The sequence below is a fragment of the Lonchura striata genome, chromosome 33 (genome assembly GCF_050655825.1).
Source record: "Lonchura striata isolate lonStrDom1 chromosome 33, ASM5065582v1, whole genome shotgun sequence".
NCBI classification, from domain to species: domain Eukaryota; kingdom Metazoa; phylum Chordata; class Aves; order Passeriformes; family Estrildidae; genus Lonchura; species Lonchura striata.
Genome location: NC_140735.1, coordinates 3372501 through 3380000, shown reverse-complemented (window position 1 = coordinate 3380000; position 7500 = coordinate 3372501).

Below are 7500 nucleotides of genomic sequence, written 5' to 3'. Positions count from 1 at the left end.
AATTCCGGGCGCCGGGGTAGGCCTGTTCCCCTGGAGCCGGGGTAGACCTGGTGTTCCGGGAGCCGGGGTAGACCTGGTGCACGGAAGCCTCGGGGTAGACCTGGTCTTCCGGGAGCCGGGGTAGACCTGTCGTCCTACTCCGGGCCCGGCCTCCGGCCGCCCGGCTGCTGCGGCAGACCTGTCGCCCTGGTGTCCCGGGCGGACCTGCTGTCCCGCGCACGACCCACCCTCCGGCCGCCCGGCGCCGGTCTAGAGAGGGAAGGAGCCGGCCGTTGGGAGCCGGCAGCGCTCCCGCCTCCTCCGTGCCCAAAGCGACAGCGGCCCGGCTCCTGCCTCCGTCTCCGGATCCCTCACTGCCTTCAGCCGCTCGACCCCCCTCCCCCCCACCCCGCTGCCGTCCTGCCCCGGGCTCGGACGGGGCCAGGCCGGGCTGGAGCGTCAAGGAAAGAAGGCCGTCAAAGCAGAAGGCTGGGCGAGAGCCGAAGAGAAGGCTTCTCGGCAAAGGGGCCGCCTCTGCCGCGGGCCCCGGCCCTGCTGGCCGAAGGACCCGCCTTCCTCGGTGTCGGCCCGCTCCTGGCCCTCCCGCCGCTGCGGGTGTGCGAACCGGCCGAGGAGAGAGCGGGCGGGGGACGGCGACGGGGGTGGGGAAAGTAGTCTGCGAGCGGCGCCGGGGAGTCTGATGGGGCAGGGCGGGGCGCCCCCAACCGTCGATGGGCGGAGGCGGGGAAAGTCTTCAGGCGGGGCGCCCCCAACCGTCGATGGGCGGGCTCTGAGGGGGCGGCGTCGGATTGCGAGTGTGTGGAGCCGGCGTGTGTGTCACCGTGCCCCTCTCTCTCTGTCTCTCTCTCCCTCCCTTCCCCCCCTCGCCCCCCCGTCCCTCCCTCCCTCCCTCGCTTCCCTTGCGCGCTGGCCCCACTGAAATTCCGTTCGGCCGGGTAGGGCTGCGCGGCACCCCGGGCGGAGGGGGCTGCTGACGCTGCTTCGACGGCAGGCTGACGCAGGCTGCCTGTCAGCTTGGTCTGGGATCGCTCTGGGTACCAGAGGGAAAGAAATAAAGTTCGCCAAGAAAATTCCTTTTCCGGATCAGTTTCTTGCGCCGAGGGAACAGAAGAGTCGTTCTCTTCGAGAAGGGAGGAAAGGGGAAGCGCGGGAAATGAAACCCGAACCCCAAACCAGACCAAGGGGAACCAAGCCACAAAAAACAAAGGGATAACCCCGTAACTCCTAAAACAAACCCAGAAAACTCGAACCAAAAGTCCCGCAACGCACATTCCCCCACCCCCCACAAAAACCCACACCGAGCCCCCCCCCTCGCGCCCGCCCCCCCCACCCCCACCAGGCAAAAAAAGGTAAAGCCGGCCATTGAGAAACGCTCTACTACCCGGGTATGGGGAAATACCTCTTGCCATGGCCCCGGAATAGACTTTTCCTCCGGGCGCCGGGGTAGACCCGTTGTCCGGCCCCCCGGGCTACACCTGGTATCCCGGAGCCGGGGTAAACCTTGTACCCGGCGGCCGGGGTAGACCTGGTATCCAGGAGCCGGGGTAGACCTTGTACCCGGCGGCCGGGGTAGACCTGGTATCCCGGAGACGGGGTAGACCTTGTACCCGGCGGCCGGGGTAGACCTGGTATCCAGGAGCCGGGGTAGACCTTGTACCCGGCGGCCGGGGTAGACCTGGTATCCAGGAGCCGGGGTAGACCTTGTACCCGGCGGCCGGGGTAGACCTGGTATCCAGGAGCCGGGGTAGACCTTGTACCCGGCGGCCGGGGTAGACCTGGTATCCAGGAGACGGGGTATACCTTGTACCCGGCGGCCGGGGTAGACCTGGTATCCAGGAGCCGGGGTAGACCTTGTACCCGGCGGCCGGGGTAGACCTGGTATCCAGGAGACGTGGTATACCTTGTACCCGGCGGCCGGGGTAGACCTGGTATCCCGGAGCCGGGGTAGACCTTGTACCCGGCGGCCGGGGTAGACCTGGTATCCAGGAGCCGGGGTAGACCTTGTACCCGGCGGCCGGGGTAGACCTGGTATCCAGGAGACGTGGTATACCTTGTACCCGGCGGCCGGGGTAGACCTGGTATCCCGGAGCCGGGCTAGACCTTGTACCCGGCGGCCGGGGTAGACCTGGTATCCAGGAGCCGGGGTAGACCTTGTACCCGGCGGCCGGGGTAGACCTGGTATCCAGGAGCCGGGGTAGACCTTGTACCCGGCGGCCGGGGTAGACCTGGTATCCAGGAGCCGGGGTAGACCTTGTACCCGGCGGCCGGGGTAGACCTGGTATCCAGGAGACGGGGTAGACCTTGTACCCGGCGGCCGGGGTAGACCTGGTATCCCGGAGACGGGGTAGACCTTGTACCCGGCGGCCGGGGTAGACCTGGTATCCCGTAGACGGGGTAGACCTTGTACCCGGCGGCCGGGGTAGACCTGGTATCCCGGAGACGGGGTAGACCTTGTACCCGGCGGCCGGGGTAGACCTGGTATCCCGGAGACGGGGTAGACCTTGTACCCGGCGGCCGGGGTAGACCTGGTATCCCGGAGACCGGGTAGACCTTGTACCCGGCGGCCGGGGTAGACCTGGTATCCAGGAGCCGGGGTAGACCTTGTACCCGGCGGCCGGGGTAGACCTGGTATCCAGGAGACGGGGTAGACCTTGTACCCGGCGGCCGGGGTAGACCTGGTATCCAGGAGCCGGGGTAGACCTTGTACCCGGCGGCCGGGGTAGACCTGGTATCCAGGAGACGGGGTAGACCTTGTACCCGGCGGCCGGGGTAGACCTGGTATCCCGGAGCCGGGGTAGACCTTGTACCCGGCGGCCGGGGTAGACCTGGTATCCCGGAGACGGGGTAGACCTTGTACCCGGCGGCCGGGGTAGACCTGGTATCCAGGAGCCGGGGTAGACCTTGTACCCGGCGGCCGGGGTAGACCTGGTATCCAGGAGACGGGGTATACCTTGTACCCGGCGGCCGGGGTAGACCTGGTATCCCGGAGACGGGGTAGACCTTGTACCCGGCGGCCGGGGTAGACCTGGTATCCCGGAGCCGGGGTAGACCTTGTACCCGGCGGCCGGGGTAGACCTGGTATCCAGGAGACGGGGTAGACCTTGTACCCGGCGGCCGGGGTAGACCTGGTATCCCGGAGACGGGGTAGACCTTGTACCCGGCGGCCGGGGTAGACCTGGTATCCAGGAGCCGGGGTAGACCTTGTACCCGGCGGCCGGGGTAGACCTGGTATCCCGGAGCCGGGGTAGACCTTGTACCCGGCGGCCGGGGTAGACCTGGTATCCCGGAGACGGGGTAGACCTTGTACCCGGCGGCCGGGGTAGACCTGGTATCCCGGAGACGGGGTAGACCTTGTACCCGGCGGCCGGGGTAGACCTGGTATCCAGGAGCCGGGGTAGACCTTGTACCCGGCGGCCGGGGTAGACCTGGTATCCAGGAGCCGGGGTAGACCTTGTACCCGGCGGCCGGGGTAGACCTGGTATCCCGGAGACGGGGTAGACCTTGTACCCGGCGGCCGGGGTAGACCTGGTATCCCGGAGCCGGGGTAGACCTTGTACCCGGCGGCCGGGGTAGACCTGGTATCCAGGAGCCGGGGTAGACCTTGTACCCGGCGGCCGGGGTAGACCTGGTATCCAGGAGCCGGGGTAGACCTTGTACCCGGCGGCCGGGGTAGACCTGGTATCCAGGAGCCGGGGTAGACCTTGTACCCGGCGGCCGGGGTAGACCTGGTATCCAGGAGACGGGGTAGACCTTGTACCCGGCGGCCGGGGTAGACCTGGTATCCAGGAGCCGGGGTAGACCTTGTACCCGGCGGCCGGGGTAGACCTGGTATCCCGGAGACGGGGTAGACCTTGTACCCGGCGGCCGGGGTAGACCTGGTATCCCGGAGACGGGGTAGACCTTGTACCCGGCGGCCGGGGTAGACCTGGTATCCCGGAGACGGGGTAGACCTTGTACCCGGCGGCCGGGGTAGACCTGGTATCCAGGAGCCGGGGTAGACCTTGTACCCGGCGGCCGGGGTAGACCTGGTATCCAGGAGACGGGGTAGACCTTGTACCCGGCGGCCGGGGTAGACCTGGTATCCAGGAGACGGGGTAGACCTTGTACCCGGCGGCCGGGGTAGACCTGGTATCCCGGAGCCGGGGTAGACCTTGTACCCGGCGGCCGGGGTAGACCTGGTATCCCGGAGCCGGGGTAGACCTTGTACCCGGCGGCCGGGGTAGACCTGGTATCCCGGAGCCGGGGTAGACCTTGTACCCGGCGGCCGGGGTAGACCTGGTATCCCGGAGACGGGGTAGACCTTGTACCCGGCGGCCGGGGTAGACCTGGTATCCCGGAGACGGGGTAGACCTTGTACCCGGCGGCCGGGGTAGACCTGGTATCCCGGAGACGGGGTAGACCTTGTACCCGGCGGCCGGGGTAGACCTGGTACCCCGGAGACGGGGTAGACCTTGTACCCGGCGGCCGGGGTAGACCTGGTATCCAGGAGACGGGGTAGACCTTGTACCCGGCGGCCGGGGTAGACCTGGTACCCCGGAGACGGGGTAGACCTTGTACCCGGCGGCCGGGGTAGACCTGGTATCCAGGAGACGGGGTAGACCTTGTACCCGGCGGCCGGGGTAGACCTGGTATCCCGGAGCCGGGGTAGACCTTGTACCCGGCGGCCGGGGTAGACCTTGTACCCGGCGGCCGGGGTAGACCTGGTATCCCGGAGACGGGGTAGACCTTGTACCCGGCGGCCGGGGTAGACCTGGTATCCAGGAGACGGGGTAGACCTTGTACCCGGCGGCCGTGGTAGACCTGGTATCCCGGAGACGGGGTAGACCTTGTACCCGGCGGCCGGGGTAGACCTGGTATCCCGGAGCCGGGGTAGACCTTGTACCCGGCGGCCGGGGTAGACCTGGTATCCCGGAGCCGGGGTAGACCTTGTACCCGGCGGCCGGGGTAGACCTGGTATCCCGGAGACGGGGTAGACCTTGTACCCGGCGGCCGGGGTAGACCTGGTATCCAGGAGCCGGGGTAGACCTTGTACCCGGCGGCCGGGGTAGACCTGGTATCCAGGAGACGGGGTAGACCTTGTACCCGGCGGCCGGGGTAGACCTGGTATCCCGGAGACGGGGTAGACCTTGTACCCGGCGGCCGGGGTAGACCTGGTATCCAGGAGCCGGGGTAGACCTTGTACCCGGCGGCCGGGGTAGACCTGGTATCCAGGAGACGGGGTAGACCTTGTACCCGGCGGCCGGGGTAGACCTGGTATCCCGGAGACGGGGTAGACCTTGTACCCGGCGGCCGGGGTAGACCTGGTATCCCGGAGCCGGGGTAGACCTGGTCTCCGTCCGCCCGGGTAGACCTGGTGTCGCGGCCGCCTGCGGAAGTTCACCAAGGGGTCGCTGTTCCAGGCTGCCTCCGGCTATGTCGACGTAGCGGTCGGCCTGCGCTGGCGCACCCTCCCGGTCGACTTCCACTCGTCTCCTTGGAGGCGTCGGCGGCCTTGGACTTATCTTTCCGTATATTGGGAGCGAGGTGACGGGCCGCGTCCCCGCAGGTTTCCAGGGTGCCTGCGTCGCAAGGCGGAGGATAGGGCGGCCGCGCCGCGCGGTCGTCGGGGCAGAGCGAGTGCCGCCTAGGCCGGGTGAGCCGCGTGGCTTGGTCCCGGTTCCCGTCCTGCCCAGGGCGCTCTTTCGGGGGGAGAGCTGCCCGAGAAGCCAGAGAGAAGAGAATGGGCAGTGTGAAGGGCCACCAGAGAGAGAGCCGAGAGCCGAGAGAGACGGCCCGAAAGACCGTGTCGAGAAGCCGCTCGCTGGCCGCAGCGAGGCGGTGAGAAGCCCCGCGTGTGTGTTGCTCCGCTCCGGTCGGCTGCCGTGCCGGCCCGGTTGAAGGGGGGGCGGCCCCCCTGGGACGATCGGTGGCAGGTGAGGCGGCGGCGCCTCGTCCCTTTTCCGCCTGGCCTTAAGCCGGGGCCCGCTCCGGCAGGCATTTTTCCGGCAGCCGGTCCGGTGGCAGTGGCCGGCAGCCGGGGGTCGACGCGGCCGGGCTTTTTTTTTCCCCGGCCCTCGCCCGAGAGCCTCCTCCCCGAGCAAGGCCCGGCCAGCCCGCCGCGGTGGCGGCGCCCGGTTCCCCCGCTCCCGACCTGTTTGCCAGCGTGTCCGTGTCGGAAGGGCAGCGGTGGGGCGCGCGGCCTGGCCTCGGCATTCGCCGCGTGGCCGGAGGGGCTCGGTGACGGCGGTCGCCCGATGAGCCGTGGAGCCGGGGTGGCGGCACCCCGTCCCACCGGCGCGTGCTGTTGAAGTCACCCCCTTCCTCGGCCTTAAGCCGGGGACCCGCCTTGCGGGCGGGCTGTTTTTTTCGCGGGCAGAGAGGGGCCGGCCGCGGTGGCCGGCCCGCCCTAGCACGGACCGAAGCCCCCGGCAGAGAGCAACCCCCGGAAGGTCGCGGGCGAGGCGGCGGCGCCTCGCCCTTCCTCGGTCGTGGCGACCGAGCCCGCTTCTGCCCCGGGCGGTCCGTTGCTATTTTTTCAAGGGCGTGTGCGGGTGCTGTGGGGGGCCCCGCCCGCCCGGCCTCCGATGGCCTTTTCCTCTCGCGGCCCTAAGCCGCGGCACCGAGAAGCGTGCGGGCCCACGAAAGCCGAGGTTGTGTGGAGCCGGGGGGCCGAGCGAGCCCCGAGCCGAGCGATGCCGGTGGGTTTCGAAGGGGGGGGGGCAGCGAGAAGGCGGCGCGCGCCTCGCCCCCCCCCGGGCCCCCGGCGCCCGTGGTTAGCACGGGTCCTTGTGGGCCGCGCACGCCATGTGCCTTTTTTTTTTTTTTTTTTTTTTCCGTTGATCGGTGCCGTACCCCGGCTTTTCCGAAGGGGAGAGAAAGAGAGGCCGAGAGAGAGAGAGAGAGAGAGAGAGCGCGCCAGCCGCGGGGCGGGCGAAAGCCGGTGGCACCTTTCTCGAACGCTCGGACGGGTTCCCTGGGCAGAAAAGGGTGAAGGCCATCCCCACCCCGGCCCGGCGGTCCCGTCCTTCCGTCGTCCGGCCAGGAGAGCCGTTGTCCGCGGGCGGGTGGCGGCACCCCCCCGGTCTACCCTGTGCCGGGACCGATCCGCGAGCGGATCGGTCCGGGGACGCGTGTCCCCGCTCGCACGCGCGCGGAGCCCCCAAGCCCGTCCGCTCTCGGCCCAGCCGCACCCGTGGCGGCGCCGGCCGGTGGGGCGTGCGCCTTGGTGGGCTGCCGTGGGGCCGTGGTGTGCGTTGCACGCTTTCGGCCGGGCGGTTCCGCGGCTGCTGGGGCTTTGCCTCTGCGCTCCGCTGCCTCCTCTGCCCTCGTGCAGCCGCGTCCGCCCCGATCGATGAGGCTTTTCGGGTCGCGTCGGAGAGGGCCCCCGGCCGGCCGGGCTTTCTTCCGGGGCTTCTCTGTCATGGGGAAGCCCACGGCGGGGGTCCGGTGTTCGGGCCGGGCGGTCTCTTCTCCGATTCGCTCCCCGTCGCAGGCGAGGTGTCGCCCCTCCCGCTGCCGAGG